Below are 20447 nucleotides of genomic sequence, written 5' to 3' on the forward strand. Positions count from 1 at the left end.
CCATGGGTTGTCAAATATGGAACACTCCTTTAATAGGATCCCAGGCTTCTATCCTGTTGGTCATGTATCCCTGTGGGCCTTGGAGTTATTATATGGGCTTTTTGAATCCATAGGTACATCTCTAGGGTAAATAAACAATTTGTCTCACACATAGAGGAACTATAATTTTAATAGCTACTTCTTTGAAACAGAATTAGTGGGGATTTTTGTATACGTATATTTTTTCAATCAACATACTAAAATGTTTACAATGATCTTCTGGGTGAATTCAGAATTTTTGAAACTGAAAACAAGGACTTCACAAAAATAGATTTGCATGATTCTTTTTAATGAAAAGGTCAGGTGATAGAATCATATTTACGTATGATCCCATATATGTTTTCCAATATATTATAAGCTCACACAAGAAAACCTTGATTATATCTGGAACAAGATAGAAAGGATAACCATTCTTTATTTTACTTGTGTGGTATTGCTTGAAATTTTCTTAATTTGCCTTAGATGAGTTTCCTGTTAAGTGGTGCGTAGCAAGGCTGTCACAAACTAATAACAAATGAAAGCAATGCATTGTGACAAGTACTGGGATGAAGGTAATAAAAGTGAATATTTCTGTAACCTTTATTTTATTTGAGGCACTAAGTGCCTTACCTATATTTATTCCAATGCTAGCCTAATTTTAAACAATGAAACCTGAGAACTTAACTCATTTGCACAAGATCACAAAACTATAAGTGATGGTGCAGAATTTGAGTCCAGTCTGGCTTTTATATCCATACTATTAACTATTAACTACTAGATACTGAGAATGGAGGACTTAATCCAGTCTTGAGACAGGGAGATCCAAATTTGGTTTATTGAGTAAATACTACTTCATCTAGCCTGAGCGATCCAGACCACAAAGCAGACCACCTGACGGGGACATCTGGGTACCCCTCCCATTGCTAATCAGAAGAAATTCCCTGTCTTCTTCCCTAAAAAATGCAATGAATGGACTAAGTAAAATTTTTCCATGCCCATCATGTCATTCAGAACTCACCATAAACCTTATGCAGCAGGTAGTATCTTCATTTTAGAGATAGAAAATCTGAGGCTCAGAGAAGTGAAGTGTCTTACCCAAGTTCACACAACTAGGAAGTGGCAGAGCTAGAATTTGAAATCTAGGTATTCTGATGTTAGAGCACTTTCTCTCCACTATATTATGGGATTTTTTGAGGGATCTTTTGACCATGGCAGCGAATTGGCCACAGATCCCTCACATACACTCAAGTAATAGCCCAGGTGTTTTCAAGTGTGATTCAGCTCAATTTGTTCTCCCAACACTGTCCCTCCCAAATCCATTCTTATCTGATTATGACCAGTGTTCTAGTTCCATAAGTGGAGGTAAGAACATAGTATTTTCACTTCTAAATGAGTGAATATTTATAGAAAGCACAGGGTGATAAGATGTAAGTGCAACAAAGGTAAATTTAAGAGTCACTTATCTGTATTCTGTAGGCTGGGGGTAAAAAAAAGATTTGAGATTCTCCCAATTAGCAAGACTGTAGAAAAGAGTGGTGAGCATTATTTCCAGCAGGCTATAGGTCCCAGATAGCTAGTTCTTTGGTTTTAGAAAACAACTCCATCTGAAGATTCTAGTTGAGGTAACAATAATGACTGACATAGAGAGTATGTTCAGTTATTTAAGAATTAACTTGGCAGAGGGCAGCAAGCTCTTTTTTATGTAAATTTAACTGGGTAGACTCACAGCTCTTATCAAGAGAAGTCAGTTATTTGGTATCTGGATTTCTGCGACACTAGTAATTCAACAACTCCTTTCAGTTACATTGTTAAAAGTCATTCTTAGAGTGGGGGAGTTCCAAGACTGGGGCTTAGTGAGGTGTTAAATTTAGTTCATCCTCCAGAGCAGCTAATAAATATTCATGAACAGTACAGAACAACAGCTGAGGCCATATCAGTGACCAGACACACAGTGTACACCAATCTGGGCAAGCTGGACAGGTTGTGATCCCACACAGAACTGTAAATCCTCAAGCCACAGTGGCCAACGCCCCTCCCCCATGGGCACGGCATCCTAGTTTCCCAAGGGAAAAGGAAAAAGACTTTACCAGCAGAATGGATTTAGCTCAACCAAGCTTCAATTGCAGAATTAATTAACAAATTCTGACTACTGAAAATAAGCCCCCAGCTCAGAAAAACGTGAAATTGAGAACATAAAAACAATTGATAAAAATCAATAGAACAGAAAGTTGATTCTTTGAGAAAAAACCATAAAATTATGGACCCTTGGCAAGGTTAACAAGAAGAAATAGAGGGAGAATGCAAATAATAAAACCAGAAATGAAAGGAGAGACATAACCACTGACCCCACTGAAATAAAGGAGTTAATGACAGGATACAATGAGCAACTTTATGCTAATAAACTAGACAATGTAGATGAAATGGACAACTTCCTAGAAAGGCATGAACATCCACATTGACTCCAGAAGCAACAGATGATCTCAGCAAACCAATCACAAGTAAAGAGATTTAATCAGTTATCAAGAATCTCCTAAAAAAGTATAAGTCCAGTAATGGATGACTTCACATGTGAATTCTACCAAGCATTCAAGAAAGAATTATTACCAATCCTGATAAAATTCTTCCAAAAAATTGAAGAGGAGGGAAGCCTTCCTAGCTCATTCTATGAAGCCAATATCACCCTCATGCCAAAGCCAGACAAAGATACTACAAGAAAAGAAAATTACAGAACAATCTCTCTAATGAATATAGATGCTAAAATCCTGAAAAAAATTCTTGAAAATCAAATTCAGCAACACATTATAAGAATTACACACCATGACTATGTGGTACTTATTGCAGGTGTGCAAGGAAGATTCAGCATAAGAAAATCAATTAATGTAATACACCATATCAACAAACCAAAGCAGAAAAACCACAATTATCCCAATTGATGCAGAAAAGGCATTTGACAAAATTCAATATCTGCTCTTGATGAAAACACTTCAAAGGATAGGAATAGAAGGGAAGTTCCTCAAAATGATAAAGGGAATATATGAAAAACCCATTGCCAACATTATCCTCAATGGGGAAAGACTGAAAGCTTTCCCCCTAGGACCAGGAACCAGACAAGGATGTCCACGGTCACCATTGTTATTGAATATTATGTTGGAGGATTGTTCTAGTTTGCTAGCTCCTGGAATGCAACACACCAGAGATGGATTGACTTTTAATAAAATGGTCTCTCCAGGTCTCTGGGTTCCAACAACTTTCCCCGCAGGCCTGCAGAGAAGGCCAGCAGAGATCTTCCTGTGCCTTCTCACGTAAGAAAGAACCTCAGTTAAAAGTTGACTTCCTTTCCTCTGAAGAGCTAACTAAATAAATCCCCTTTTAATAAAAGCCAATCCATCTCTGTAGTGTTCTAGCAGCTAGCAAACTAGAACAGGCAGTGTTCCCCAAATAGCTAAAAATATCTTTAGAAAGAAAAATTAAGTCAGAGGTCTCACACTACCTGACTTTAAGGCATATTTTGAAGCTACAGTGGTCAAAATAGCATGGAACTAGCATAAAGATAAATATACTGACCAATGGAATCAAACAAAGTGTTCAGATAGAGACCCTCTCATCTATGGACAATTGACCTTTGATAAAACAGCCAAGCCAACTCAACTGGGACAGAACAGTCTTTTCAATAAATGGTGTTTAGAGAACTGGATGTCCATATGCAAAAGAATGAAATAGGATCCATATCTCACACCCTATACAAAAATTAACTCAAAATGGATCAAATACCTAAACACTTGATCTAAGACCATAAAACTTTTAAAAGAATATGTAGCAAAATATCTTATAAAACTTGTAATAGGTGACAGTTTCCTAGATCTTATACGAAAAGCACGAGCATTGAAGAAAGAAATTGATAAATGGGAACTCCTCACAATTAAATACTTTTGTGCATCAAAGACATTTATCAAGGAAGTAGAAAGGCAGCTTACATAATGGAAGAAAATATTTGGAAACCATATATCAGATAAGATCTCAGTATCCAGAATATATAAAGAGATTCTTCATTCATCCACAAAAAGAGAAACAACCCAATTAAAACCTGGAAAAAAGACATAGACCTTTCTCAGAAGAGAAAATAGAAATGACTAAAAGGCACAAGAAAAATTGCTCAGCTTCACTGGCTATTAGGGAAATGCAAATTAAGACCACAATGAGATATCACCTCACACCCACCAGAATGGCCAGTGTCAAAAAAAAACAGAAAGTGATAAGTGCTGGAGAAGATTTGGGGAGAGAGGCACACTTATCCACTGTTGGTGGGAGTGTGAAATGGTACACCCACTGTGGAAAGCAGTTTGGCATTTCCTCAGGAAGCTAAGTATATAATGGCCATATGATCAAGCAATCCCATTGCTAGGTAGCTATTCAGAGGACATGAGAGCAAAGACACAAACAGACATTTACACAACTATGTTTATAGCAACATTATTTACAATTGCCAAGAGATGGAAACAGCTCAAATGTCCATCAACAGATGAGTGGCTAAACAAGCTGTGGAATATACATATGATGGAATATTACACAGCTATAAGAAAGAATAAAGTCATGAAGCATGTAAGAACATGGATGGATCTTGAAAACATTATGCTGAGTGAAATTAGCCAGAAACAAAAGGAAAAATACTGTGTGGTCTCACTGATATGAACTAACATTAATGAGTGAAATTGGAGAATTTCATTTAAGAACAAAAGTTATCAGGAGATAGAAATAGGGTAGAGACTGAGTAATTTGTGCTGAAAGGATACAGATTGTGCAACAGGGCTGATTGTGCAAATTCAGAAATGGATAGAGCAATACTTCCTGAATGTAGCTCAATAATGTAAGTACATTGAATGAAGCTGAATGCGAGAATGATAGAGGGAGAAAGGTTGGCAAAATATACGAAACCAGAAGGAAAGATAGATGATAAAACTGAGATGGTGTAATTTAAGAATGCCTAGAATGTACAATCACAGCGACTAAATGTAAAAATTTAAAAAGTGTTTTGCATGAGGAAGAAAAAAGGACTGTTAGTATTGCAGGGTGTTGAAAATAGGTGGTCATTCATATTTTAAAACTTCAACTTCTCTGTGAGACTAAAGGGAGAAATGTTTATTTGGTGCAGAATTTATATTTTGAATAGTGCATTTCCTAATTTAATTTGTATGGTCAGTTCTGTTGAACACCATAAGTACATGGAACCTTGAAAAGGGCATGAGATTTTGTTGGTTTGTCCAGGTTAGTATGATGCCCCAATAAATCCCAGTCATTTGAACAGTGAATAAAGAAGTATTTGCACAGTCCCTTTGTGGTAATGGGGAGAAAGGGGCGAAAATTCCACTTCTTCATTTGGGGAATTCCTGATATTCTAGCAAGCATTGAGGACAACTAAATCAATAGGCCAAGCCCTTGATCTTGGGTTTTGTCCTATGAAACTTATCCCTGCAAATTATAGGCTAAGCTTACTTAAATTTAAGCCTAAGAGTCACCCCCAGAGAACCTCTTTTGATATGGCAAACAAACTCATTGCCCTCCTGCCTTTATGTGGGATATGACTCCCAGGGCTGTAAATCTCCCTGGTAATGTGGGACAGAATTCCCAGAATGAGCCAGGACCTGGCATCAAATAATTGAGAAAACTTTCTTGAGCAAAAGGGGAAAGAGATAAATGAAACAAAATGAAGTGTCAGTGGCTGCGAGATTTCAAACAAAGTAAGAGTTGAGAGGTTATCCTGGAGGTTATTCTTATGCATTACATAGATATCCACTTTTTAGTTATGGTGTATTAGCATGGCTAGAGGGAAGTACTTGAAATTGTAGAGCTGTGTTCTAGTAGCCATGTTTCTGAAAGATGATTATGTAAAAAACAGGTTTTGCAATGTGACTGTGTGATTGTGAAAACCTTATGCTGATGTTCCTTTTATCTATGGTATGGATAGATGAGTAAAAAATATGGATAAAATAAACAAATAATAGGGGGAACAAAGGTTAGAATAAATTGACTAGATTGAAATATTTGTGGTCAATGAGAATGAGGGGTAAGGGGTGTGGCATGTATGAGTTTTTTCTTTTTTCTTACTTTTGCTGGAGAGATGCAAATGTCCAAAAAGTGATCATGGTGATGAATACACAACTATGTGATGATATTGTCAGTCATTGATTGTACTCTATGTACAGAATGTTTGTATGCCAAGAATGTTTGTATGTTTTTTTGTTGTTTAAAATAAAAATATTTTTAAAAAGTCACTCTTGCATTTTAAATATATTTGAGTCCCAAACTGCTGCATTATAATCAAGTTGACTTAGTCTGCCTTTCATTTAAGGCTTACAAACTTCAAATGATTAAAGGAATGAGATTGAACAAAAGGAGAAAATCTCATTTAAAAATGACATTTTCATAGGAGACCCAGTCTCTCAGAGAGGATTCTTACACAGCCCTTACAATTACATGCACCCCCTCATATGCAACACTATAAGACTACCGTTTTCTCTAAACATGCTGGCACTCGGGCTGAGACTGGAGCTCTGGTCAACTTTATCATCAGGTAACTTTAAGCCAGACAGCTCTCTAGAGAGCAGTGGCTGACAGGTCATGGCCATGATAGCCAGGCCAAGGCATCAGTTCTTTCCCAGCCTAAAGGAGAAAGTTCATCTGTAATACAAGCTCTGGTTGGAGTAGGATGAGGTTGGGAAGGATGGGATAAGGGACTAGAGACCTAGCTCCTGCCTTTTGGAGACATCACAGAACAAGATTCTGTGATAACAGGGGCCTGATTGGATAGAGAAAAAGAAAAGAGTTTCCTGGGAGTAACTAAATGGAAAGCTAGAAAGATTCATTGTGGGAAATGGATCATTGAATTTAATATTCCAGGAGTAGAGCAGCTCTGGGTGATAACAATGGTGAGGGCACTTAAGGCAGTATGAAAGACCAAAATCACTGCAGAGGTGGAAATTAAAATACATAAAAGCTCAGGTGATGAGTAGAAGATTTGTTTGAACCTTGAAATTCAGGGTGATGGCAGAAGAAGATAGTAGGCTTGGTGCCAATGTTTACAACAAATGATGCAAAGTGTAGTCATCAGGGTTGTCTAGACAAACAGAACCAGTGGGAGATATCTGTAAATATGAGATTTGATAAAAGTGCCTCATCTAACTGTGGGGACACAGGAGTCCAATTCCATAGTGCAGGTCATGAACTTACAGCTCCAATGAAGGTGTTCAATGAATATTCCAGGAGAGACTGGCTAGCTGAAGCAGAGAGAGTAATTCTTCCTCTATAGTGGGCAACTATAAGTTGGTTTCATTAGGCAAGGCCTGTTCTAGCAGCCTCTACCTGCAGAGTTTGTTTCAAGCATATTCACATGAAAATTATTAGTACAAAATGAGAGACCACAAATAAGAGAAGAAAGTCTTGGTTGGCTTGACTTCAGTGTGAACTTTCTATCACCTTGTTTCAGTCTTCAGCTGGCACTCCTGGGAACAAGATGTGTGCAATTCCACAACTATGTTCTGAGCTTGAAGGCCCTCTGCCATGCACCATTCTTTACACTGTGAACTACAGAAAAAGGAGCAAGTTGATCAGAAGGAGGCATGGAAAACACAGCCTCCTACTCAAGTGAATCAAATACAAGGAAAAATTGATAGGCACTATAATAAGAGAAGTACAAATACAATACTCTGAGAGTCATGAGGAAGAATTTTTGAGAAATCCTAGAAGCTTACACAGAATAGGAGGCATTTGACCTGAATCAGGAAAAATAAATTAGACTTCCATACCTACAGATGAGGTACAATACACAACATGGACAAATGCATGGAGGCAGGGCATTGCAGAGTGTAGGGTGTGTAGTGATGTAGTGAGCGAAGATGAGGATAGAAAACAATACTAATAGCTAGCATTTGTGGATCACTTGATATATACCAGGTATGGTGCTGAAAGTGTAACATGCACTAACTTCTTTAATCCTCACAATGACTATATGGGATAGGTGATATTATCTGCATCATCCCCACTTGCCAGTTGAGAAACAGAGGCACAGAAAAGTTAAGTAATTTGATCAAGGTGCCACAGCTAGTAAGTGGCAGAGCCAGAATTCAAGCTTTGGAAATTTTAATCCAGACAGGACACATGCTATCATCCTCTACAGTAACTTTCAATATAGGCAGAACAAAGATCATGAATGCCTTTGAATGTCAGGCTTAAGGATTTGGTGTTTATCTTGTAGTCCTGTGTTTTATTTCTGACTCTGGAACTCACTAGTTGATTGATCTTGGGTATGTTACTTATTTTGTCTGAATTTATGTTTCCAAATTTGTTAAGTGGAGATTATATTACAAAATATGTGATGATTAAATCTGATATAAAACATCTAGTAGTACATAGCTGGAACTGTAATAGGTACTTGGTAAATGTAGCTGAAATTTTGATAATTAGAATTAATATGAGATGGGGACATTTCAGTTGGAAATAAGAGACTGTAGTTTTCTGGTATTACTGAGATACGGGCTGTGGTGATATATGGTGTTCTAGTTAACTAGCTGCTGGAAGGCAATATACCAGAAACAGAATGGCTTTTAAAAAGGTGAATTTGATAAGTTGCTAGTTCACAGTTCTAAGGCCAAGAAAATGTCCCAATTAAGGCAAGTTTATAAAAATGTCCAAATCAAGGCACCAACAAAATGTTACTTTCACTCAAGAAAGGCTGATGAAGTTCAGGGTATCTTTCTCAATTGGAAAGGTGGTCAACATGGCAACATCTGCTAGCTTTCTCTCGAAGCTTCTTGTTTCATGAAGCTTTCCTACGGATATATTCCTTCTTTATCTCCAAAGGTCTCTTGCAGTATGGGCACTATTCCCATCATTTTCATAGCTCTAAAAAAAAGGAACTCTATCCAAAATTTTTCTCTTTTAAAGGATCCCAGTGAAGGCCCACCTGGAATGAGTGGAGTCACATCTCCCACTAATCAAAAGTTAATACCCACAATCAGGTGAGTCATATATCCGTGGGAACAAATAAAATCCCACAGCCAACAACATTTAATGAGGATTAAAGGACATGGCTTTTCTGAAGTCCATCACAGATTCAAACCAGCACTTATAGTGATGAGATTGAGAAAGGAATGTGGGAACTAACTAATGAAAGAAGGATTTGTGTGTGAGCCTGAAACATTTCCATTTTATTCTATAGGTAATAATGGGCACATTAAAGGAAGATAGTTAAACAGAATGCATTTAAAAATGGCATTTGTGAGAGATGGAAGGATATGTAGCCATAAATAACAACCAACAAGCACTTGCTTTATATCTGTTCCTGGGCTAGGTGCTGTGAGGCATACAAAGATGAAGTCCCTGGATTCTAACGAGGTAGGGGAGGTAAGACAAGAATCCAGTCCTGGTTCACCAAAAAAAAAAATGCTGTAATAGGAATATGCAATAATGCAACATCTTAAAAAGCACTTTGGCAGTGCTTTTTGTTTGTTTGTTTTTTAATGGAAAATATGACATATATACAAAAACAATGCATTTCCAAGTACATTTTAACAAGTAGTTATTGAATAGATTTTAAAATTTGGTATGGGTTACAGTTCTATGATATTTTGTTTGTACTTATAGCTGCTTCAAGACAATGGAGACCAAAAGAAATATCAATTTAGTGATTCAGCATTCATAGTCATTTGCTAAATCCTATCTTCTCTGTTATATTCCTACTACTTTTTTCTTTTTTTGTGAAAATTAACATATATGGAAAGAAACAAGACATTTCAAAGTATATCACAACAATTAGCTTAGAACAGACTTCAGAATTTGGTATGGGTTACAATTCCACAAGTTTAGGTTTTAATTTCTAGCTGCTTTAAGGTACTGGAGACTAAAAGAAATACCAATATAATGATTCATCACTTATGCTCATTTGTTAAACCCTACCTTTGCTGTATAACTCCACCATCACCTTTGATCTTTCTCCTACACTTTAGGGGTGTTTGGGCTATTCCCATTCCAATTTTTTCATGTTGGAAGGGGCTGCCAATAATATGGGATGGGGGATGGAATTAGTTGATGCTCTGGAGAAGTTGGTCGCTCTGCATTTCAGAAGTTAATTGGTCCAGGGACCCATCTGGTGGTTGGGGAATTCTGGAAATTTACCCTAATGCATGGAACTTTTGCAGAATCTTATATAATGCCCTAGGTATTCTTTAAGATTGGCAGGAATGGTTTGGCTGGGGGTTGTCAAGTTATGTAGCAATGTTTAACTGAAGCATGCATAACAGTGACCTCCAGAGTAGCCTCTCGATTCTATTTGAACTCTCTCAGCCTTTGATATCTCATTTGTTACACTTCTTTTCCCCATTTTTGTCAAGATGGCAATGTTGATCCCACAGTGCCAGGGCCAGCTTATCCCTGGGGGTCATCTCACACAGCACCAGGGAGACATTCATTCCTGGATGTCACGTCCCACATGGAAGGGAGGGCAATGGTTTCACTTACAGAGTTGGGCTTAGAGAAAGGCTACATCTGAGTAACAGAAGAGGTCCTCCAGAGGTGACACTTAGGCATAGCTATAAGTAGGCTAAGTTACTCTGCTACATATATAAGATTCACAAGGACAAGCCTCAAGATCAAGGGTTTGGCCTATTGATTTGGGTGTTCTTAATGTTTGACACAGTATCCATAGTTTCCCCGGTGGTAAAGTTTAATAATACATATTTTTAATCACCAATACTTTTTTATTATCTGCTTAATATACTCTGTAATTTATCCAGGCATTATATTAAGCTATACAGGAGTAAAGGCTGTCATTCTTATTCTGGCCTCCCTGTGTTTAGATTGTTTAAATGATCTATCCAGATAGGTTGAGTTAGAGTAGGTGCTACAGAATATTTAGGTTCTCAACAAAATAAACCTTTCTTCCTTTGGTCTCAAAGAGAAAGTGAAGTTTTAAAATACAAGCAATGTCTTCCTTATTCCTGTAATCTGAGTTACCTTAATCCCTACCTGATCAGTTTCATTCTTATTTCTAAATATCAAATTATACATATATAAAACAGCCCTTCAAAATCCAAAATAACAATTACCACTCTAGATAAAATGTGATTTTAAAAGAGTTTACATCTAAGGTCCAGTTTTCTTCTAAATATTTCCTAAATGAGATCATAAAATATTTGTTCATTTGGTTCTGGCTTATTTTGTCTCACCAAATGTCCCATAGGATCATTCACATGGTTGCATGCCTCACAACTTCATTCCTTTTTTAGCAGCAAAATGTTTGATCATATGTATACACCATTGTCCACCAATTTACTTTTCAGTCAGTGCATCTTTCAGGCACCTCCATCTACTGGACCTTTTGTATAGCATCCAAAATTAACAGTCCATCAACACTCTCAATTTCAGATAATTTCATTTTTTCCAAGAGAAATATAACCAAATAGAAAACCCAGACCTTCCCGTAACTCTTGTTTCTCCCATCCATTATGTACTCCTAGTATTGCTGTGGTACTGTGGATGCTTTCCCATTCCACATAGCCCATAAAATGAAATGGTATTTCTCCCTATATCCCCAAATTACACAATATTTGTACAAGATTCATACCTTTGCAATAGTTCATGTTGGAAATTACTTACATTTTTGTAGTGCTGAGTCTATACTACCCCTTTCAATCATGTTCACCTTCAATATGATAATATTACTTATAGACACACTAGTGAACTATCTTCATTTCTATCTATTCCCTTACAATTAGGTTCCACCTCAGTAGCTGTTTACCCATCTCAATCTCCTTTGTACCTCTAAGCCCCATATATTCTATATTATAAGGCTCAGATTTTGCCTTTACCTTAGTCATAAAAATGAAATCAGATAGTATCTATCCTTTTGTGTCTGCTTTATTTCACTCAGCATTTTGTCCTCAAGACTCATCCATCATTTTGTGTAGTGCCAGACATCATTTTGTCCTACTGCTGCAAGATATTCCATCATATGTATATACCACATTTTGTTATTCCACTCATTTCTTGATGGGCATTTGGATTGTTTCCATCTTTTGGCAATTATGAATAGTGCTGCTATGAACATCACTGTGAAAATCTCTGTATCACTGCTTTCAGCTCTTCTGGGTATATACCAAGTAGTGGTATTGCCTGGTCATACGGCAAATTAATATTTAGTTTTCTGAGGAACCACTAGATTGTCTACCATAGTGGCTGTATTATTATATATTCACACCAGCAGTCTCAATTTTTCCACATCCTCACCAACACTTGCAGTTTCCTGTTTGTTTAATAGCCACTATCCTCATAGGTGTGAGGTGGTATCTCACTGTAGTCTTGACCTGCATTTCTCTTATAACTAATGAGAATAGCATTTTTCATGTGTTTTTTTAGCCATCTGTATTTTCACTTCAGAAAAATGTCTATTCATATATTTAGCCTACTTTATAATTGGGTTATCTGCTCTATTGTTTTTGAGTTGTATGATTTCTTTATGTATACAGGATATTAAACTTCTGTCCGATGTGGGATTTCCAAATACTTTCTCCTATTGAGTTGGCTGCCTTTTCAGCTTTTTGACAAAGTCTTTCAGGTGGAAAATCACTTGACCTTGAGGAGTTCCCATTTATCTATTTTTTTTCTTTTATTGCTTGTGCTTTGCATGTAAAGTTTAGGAAGCTATCTCTTATTACTAGGTCTTGAAGATGTTTCCCTACATTTTCTTCTAGGAGCATTATAGTATTGGTTCTTATGTTTAGGTGTTTGATCCAGTTTGAGTTAATTTTTGTGTAGGGTGTAAGGTAAGGGACCTCTTTTATTCTTCTAGCTATTGATATCCAGTTCTCCCATGCCCATTTATTGAAAAGACTATTTTGTCCCAGTACACTGGATCTGAGGACCTTCTTGAAGATCAATTCACCATAGATTTGGTGGTCTATTTCTGCACTCTTGATTCAATTCCATTGGTCAATACTTCTATATTTGTACCAGCACCATGCTGTTTTGACCACTGTGGATATATATAAGTTTTAAAGCCAGGAAGTGTTAATTCTCCCACTTTGCTCTCTTTTTATAGGATTCTTTTAGCTATTCAGGGTCTCTTTTCCTTCCAGATGGATTTGTTAACTAGTTTTTCCAAGTCTTTAAAGTAGGTTTTTTGAATTTTGATTGGTACTGTGTTGAATCTATAGATCAATTTGGGTAGAATTGACATCTTAACTATATTTGACCTTCACATCCATGAGCTTGGAAAATCTTTCCATGTATTTAGATCTTCTTTGTTTCCTTTTAGTCATGCTATGTAGTTCTCTGTGTACAAATCCTTTACACACCTAGTTAAGTTCACTCCTAATTGCTTTATTCATTTAGTTGCTATTTTGAATGGGATCTTTTCCTAAATTGAATCCTTGGTTAGGTCACTGCTTGTGTATAGAAACATTACTGATTTTTGCACACGAATTTTATAACCTGCCACTTTGCTGAATTTATTTAATAGCTCAAATAACTTTGTTGTAGATTTTTCAGGGTTTTCCAAGCATAGTAACAGGACATCTGCAAATAATGAAGGTTTAACTTCTTCCTTTCCATTTTGGATGCCTTTTATTTCTTTTTCCTGCATGATTTCTCTAGCTAGAACTTCTAGTACAATGTTGATTAATAATTTTGACAGAAGACATCCTTGTCTCATTCCCGATCTAAGGGAGAAAGCTTTCAGTCTCTCACCATTGAGTACAATGCTGGCTGTCGGTTTTTTGTAATGTGTTTTATCATGCTACCTTTGATTACTACCTCTTGAAGTGTTCTTATCAGAAAAGATGCTAAATTTGGTCGAATGCTTTCTTAAGCATCAATGGAGATGATTATATGACTTCCCCCCTATGTTGATTATGGAGCTTGGTCTGTTGTTTTCCTTTCTTGTAGCCTCTTTAGTCACTTTTGGTATTAAAATGATATTAGCTTAAGAGCATTTAATTCCAGGATACAGGGAGAAAACTGCTATTGCATGCTATAAGCTATGTTAAAAAGGAAACCATCAGCAAACCATAGCAACAGCAGAGGTTAATAATGGGGAGGAGGGACAAGAGTTAAGAGGAAGTTTAGATTTACTGTTTTGATGAAAGCAGGTGGCTGAAGGATGCACTGAATGAGAAGTAGATTGCTGAATGATAGTGTACAATTATGAATGAAGGTTGTGCTGCTACAAAAAGGAACAAAGTCATGAGGCATGCAATGATGTGAATGAACATGTGGGACATTTGGTGAGACAAAATGATCCAGAAACAAAAGAACAACAATGGTATGGTTACCTTTAGAAAATGCTTATAAGAAAACAAGGGCCTAGATTGAAAGCTTTTATAGTAAACACATTAAGTCTGGAATGGTGATTATTATTTCTGGATTTTGAGAGACTGTTTTATATATATATATAACCTGATATTTAGAGATAAGAATGAAGCTGAACAGGTTAAGGTTAAAGTAATTCAGAAAATAAGGATAAGGAAGACAATGTCTATGTATTAGAACCACACATACTCTTTGAGATCAATGGAAGAAAGATTTATTTGGTCTGGAACTCAAAATTTCTGTAGTGCTTAATCTAACTCAACCTATGTGTATAGCTCATCTGAACAATTAAAACACGGGGAATCCAGAATAAAAAAGAGGTCCTTTAATCCTGTATAGATTATTGTAATGCATGGATACATCCCAGAATATACCAAGGAGATAATCAAAATGTATTGGCAAAGTTTCTAGAAAGATGGGAGAAAGAATATGAAACTATTAAACCTTACTGTCAGGGAATCCTCTGTTACTGTGTCAAACTTTTGGGACACCCAAATCAATAGGCTATGTTCTTGATCATGAGGCTTACTCTTGTGAATCTTATGTAGGTGTTGGGGAAGATTAGACTACCTATATCATGCCTAAGTACAACTTCTGGAGGACCTCTTTTGTTGCTCAGATGTGGCTTCACTCTCTCTAAGCCCAACTCTGCAAATGTGATCACTCTCCTCCCCTCTACATGGGACATGACATCCAGGAGTGAAAGTCTCCCTGGTGATGTGGGATATGACTCTCAGGGATGAATCTGACCCTGGAACTGTGGGATCAACAATTCCATCCTGAACAAAAGGGGGAAAAGAAGTGTAACTAATAAAGTATGAGTGTCAGAGAGAGTTCAAATAAGTCAAGAGGCTACTCTGGAGTTTACTCTTATGCAAGTTTCAGTTAGACCTTGCTACCTATCATAACCTGCCAACTCCCAACCAAGACTATCAGCCAATCCTAAAGAAAACCTGGGGAAATATATAAGATTCTACAAGTGTTCCATGCACTAGAGTAACTTTCCAGAAACCTACAACCTCCAGATGGGTCCCCGGTTCAGATAAGTCCTGAAACTTAGCCCAGCCTCTCCAGAACATCAGATAGTTTCACTTCCCTACCCCATTTTAGTGACAGACCCTTCCAATATGAAGAATTTAGAATGGTCATAGTCCAAACACTCCTAAAGAGAGAAATGAAAAAATCAAAGGTGGTGGTGGAGTTATACAGAGAAGATAGGATTTAACAAATGAATATGAATGCTGAATCAATGAATTGATATTTCTTTTAGTTTCCAGTATCTCAGAGCACCTAGAAGTAAAAACTTAAAGTTGTTTAACTTTAAGTTGTTTGCCCATGTCAAAGTCTGAAATATGTTCTACAACTAATTGTGGTGCTCCACTTTTAAATTTATTGCTTTATTGTATATATGTTATTTTTCACAAAAAAAGAAGGAAAAAAGCTTATTGTGATGATAAAATATTTAAGCCTTCTAGCTTCTGGAGCAGCTAGAAGGAAAAATCTGAGAAGATCATATCGTAGCTCATGACAAACTCTGGGATCTGTTCTGTAATTACTTGTTGAAGAGTGCTTTGAAAACTATTGATTTTTATTTCTTTGCTTTATATATATATGTTATACTATACAATAAAAAAGTTTTTAAAAATGATGCTAGCTTCATAAAATTAGTTAGGTAGAGTTCCTTTTTCCTCATTTTTTTGGAAAAATTTGAGCAGGATTTGTGGTAGTTCTTTTTGGAATATTTGATAAAATTCTTCTTTGAAGCCATCTGTCCTTGGGCTTTACTTTGTAGGAAGATTTTTGTTGACTGATTCGATGTCTTTACTTGCTATTGGCTTGTTGAGATCTTGTATTTCTTCTTGAGTCAGTGGAGCTTGTTTGTGTGTTTCCAGGGATTTTTCCATTTCAACTAAGTTGTTTAGTTTGCAGACGTATAGTTATTCATAGTATCCCCTTATGATTTAAAAAACATTTCTTCATGGTCTATGGTAATGACCCCCTCTCATTTCTGATTTTGTTTGTTTGGATCCTTTCTCTTTTTTTTTTCTTTGTCAGCCTTTCTAGTGGCCCATCAATTTTACTGATTTTCTCAAAGAACCAACATTTGGTTTTATTGATTCTTTCTATTGTTCTTTTGTTCTCTCATCCATTTACTCTGCTCTAATCTTTGTTATTTCTCCTCTTCTATTTGTTTTGGAGTTAGTTTGTTGTTCTTTCTCAAGTTCCTCCAAGTGACGAGTTAAAACCTTAATTTTTGCTCTTTTTTTATTTTTAATATAGGCATTTAGGACAATAAATTTCCCTCTCAGCACAGCCTTTGCCACACCATATAAGTTCTGATATGTTGTATTCTCATTTCCCCTCGTCTCCAGATAGCTACTCACTTCTTTAGCAGTTTATTCTATGACCCACTCATTGTTTATGAATGTATAACTTAACCTCCATATATTTGTGAAAGTTCTCATTCTTTCGTGTTTATCGATTTCCAGCTTCACTCCACTGTGATCAGAAATGGTGCTTGAATAATTTCAATATTTTTAAATTTATAAAGACCTGTTTTGTGCCCTAGTGTATGATCTATCCTGGAGAATGTTCCTTAAGCTACTAGAGAAAGATGTATATCCTGTTTTTTTTTTTAAGTATAACAACCTATATATGTCTGTTAGGTATAATTTATTTATGAAATTGTTTATGTTCTCTATTTACTTGTTGATCCTCTGTCTGGTTGTTATATCTAAAGAAGAGAGGGGTGTGTGAAAGTCTCCTACTATTATTGTTGAAACATCTATTGCTCTCTTTAATTTTGCTAATGTTTGTCTCATGTTCTTTGGAGCTCCTTGATTAGGAGCACAGACATTTATGATTGTTATTTCTTCTTCTTTAATTGTCCTTTGTACTAATATATGGTGTTTTTCTTGGTCTTTTATAATGTCTTTACATTTAATCTATTTTGTCTGATATTAGTATAGCTACTTCTACTTTGTTTTGGTTACAGCTTGCTTGGAACATATTTATCCACCCTTTCACTTTCAATATATTTGTATCCTTAGGTATAAGATGAGTCTCCTGTAAGCAACATATAGCTAGATTATACTTCTTAATCCATTCTATCAATCTGATCTTTTAATTGGCAAATTTAGTCTTTTACCTTTCATATTTATTACTGTGAAGGCATTTCTTGAGTCCATCATCTTATTCTTTGGATTTTATTTGTCAGATCTATGTATTCTTTTCCTTCCTTCTCTTTTGATCCTTTAAGTTATCCTTACTGGTACTCTTCAATTCTGTGCCCTCTCCTAGACCTCCCTCTCCTGTTTTTTTTTTTTTCTTTTTTTTTATTCAGCCAGGAGAACTACTTTTAGTTTTTCTTGTAGGGCTGGTCTCTTGTTGACATATTCTCTCAGCCTTTGTTTCTCAGTGAAATTTTCAATCTCTCCCTCAGTTTTGAAGGACAATCTTGCTGAGTACATAATTCTTGGCTGGAAGTCTTCCTGTTTCAGCATCTTAAATATATCATACCACTGCCTTCTTGTCTCTATGGTGCTAGTTGAGTAGTCCAAACCTAGTCTTATGTGGTTCCCCATGCACTTAGTAGATTGTGTTTTTCTTGCCTCTGGATTTTCTGTTTCTCTTGGACATTTGACAGGCTGATTAGTGTGTGTCTTGGAGTAGGCCTATTTGGATTTATTCTATTTGGAATTCGTTGCTCTTCTTTGATTTGCATATTTGTCTTTTATAAAGTTTTGGAAGTTTCCCCCCGTTATATCCTCCACTAATCTTCCTAGCTCTTTACTCTTCTCTTCTCCTTCTGGGACAGTAAGTCTTAATTTGTGTGCTTTTTTTGTCCATCACTTCCTTGAGATCTAATAAAAAATCTTCTATCTTTTTTGTCATTTTCTCTTTTGTATGATCATAATCAATTATCCTGCCCTCTAATTTACTTATTCCTCCTTCTGCCTCTTCAAATCTGCCATTGTGTGTCTCTAGTATATTTTTTATTTGGTCTACAGCATTTTTCATCTCTATGATATCTGCTATTTTTCTATTTATTCTTTCAAATTCCTCTTTATGCTTTTCTGGTTTCTTTTTTATCTCCTTTATATCAATAGCCACTGATTTTATTTAGTAGAGTTACAGGAACATCTTTGATTGGTTGTTCCAAAGTCTTTGTTTCCTCTGGTGTTTTAACTTGATCATTAAACTGGGCTATATCTGTCTGCATCTTCATATGGTTAGAGATCTTCTGTTGTCTTTGTGACATGCAAGTATCTTGATAGGGTTACTTTGAAAGTTTATTTCCTTCAGCAGGCTAAAGCATTGTATTTGTGGCATGGATTTGGAACAAGATGTCTGGTGTGGATGGGGCAAGATAGTGAGGTGATGGCTTTCTGTGCATGTGTATGCACTCTACACTGCTCCCTGTAAGTGTGCAGTGAAGGCTGCAGGGTTGTGGAGGTGTTTTGTGGGGCTCCTGGTGACAAGGTACAGCTCAGGCAGGCCTTGGAGTTCAGGAACAGGGTGCAGCATGGGGGACACAGAGGTAGATTGTGACAAGAGGTGGATGGGGGAGCTGAGCAAATGTGCTCGGGTTGGTACATGGGCAGGGTGTTGGTGGGCCATGAAGTACATAAGTCTTTGGTGATAGGTTGTGGGGTCCAGGATACAGAAGTCAGGGCACAGGGGTGGCAGGGCATGCATGTGTCCTTGTGCAGGGGAAAGATTTAGGGGGCTGGGATGCAGATATGTGAGTGTGCAGGGGCATGGCATAGGTATCAGAGTGTGTGGGATATGTGTCAGGGATGGGTGATGTCAGATAGGTTGGGAACTGGCCCAGGTCAAAGATGTGGGGGGGGGGGGATAAGTTTCCCCAATTGTGCAGGGTGGAGGCTATGTGGTACATATGTGTACAAGAGCACCTGTCCAGTGTGGGAGAAAGGTACTTGTGCTGTGGGGTGGGGCAAGTGTGTGGGGCAGGGTGGGGTGAGGTACAGGGGTCAAGAGTTCATTGGCAGTGTTTTTAAAAGTTAAGCTTATACTTAATCACATAATCCAACAATCTTTTTTCTATGTATTTAATCTAGAAGGTTAAAATCATATGTTCACACAAAAACCTGAATACTTATAGCAATGCTATTCAAAATCACCCAAAAACTGGGGCCAACCCAAGTGCCCATCAGCGGTTGAATGGATAAACAAACTGTAATATGTCCATACCATGGAATATTACTCAGCAATAAAAAACAACTACTGATAAATGAAAGAACATGGATGAATCACAAATTTATTATGCCAAGTAAAAGAAACAAGACACAAAATGCTGCACGGTTTATTATTCTATTTACATGAGATTCTATAGGAAGCAAAAATGTAGGAACAGAGAACAGATCTGTGGTGCCAGAGGTTTGGTGTGAGTAAGGGTGTAACTACAAGAGCAAGAGGATTCTTTGCTGGTATTGGAATTGTTCTGGATCCTGACTGTGGAAATGTTTGCATAAATATACATATGTATGGGAACTCACAGAACTGTACACCAAAAAAGCAAAATTTTAAAAAGATAAAACACAGAATTATACGTGAGAAATGTGCTGCAATCCAGACAAAAATTTTTGTTTTTATAAATCCATGCAAATGATAAAATGAAACTTCAAAGTTATCAGAAAAATGATAATATTATTAATCTTATTTTGCTCTTTGACATGATTATAGACTATAGCATAAAGACTTTGCTCAATACCTTACAAATTATTCAAAATAGTAACATCTTTGTCAACTTATTTGATGAGATTATGATTGAACAATTGATCTTCAATGAGGACAAATTAATTAGAGGAGATATGTATTGGGGTGCCACCGGATCTTTTACTCAATTCTACCCTGCTTGATATATTTATCAGTAAGTTGGATAAACACATTGGCTGTTAAAATTTGTGGATGCTATGAAGTTGAATGGGATAGCTTATTAAAATTTTAAACATCTGCAAGAGTAAAGTCACATTTAAGAGAAAATATATTAAGTTCTTGTTGAAGTACAGGGTTGATGATACAGTTCAGACAGGTAGGATAAGTAAACAAGG

At 36.6% G+C, this 20447-nt stretch overlaps 1 pseudogene; it reads right to left on the reverse strand.

Annotated features, from left to right (window-relative positions):
• LOC143671991 (uncharacterized) overlaps window positions 1-6641 on the reverse strand; it is a 70028-nt pseudogene extending 63387 nt beyond the window's left edge.
• Window positions 6642-20447: the final 13806 nt, after the last annotated feature.

The sequence above is a fragment of the Tamandua tetradactyla genome, chromosome X (genome assembly GCF_023851605.1).
Source record: "Tamandua tetradactyla isolate mTamTet1 chromosome X, mTamTet1.pri, whole genome shotgun sequence".
Taxonomy (NCBI): Eukaryota; Metazoa; Chordata; class Mammalia; order Pilosa; family Myrmecophagidae; genus Tamandua; species Tamandua tetradactyla.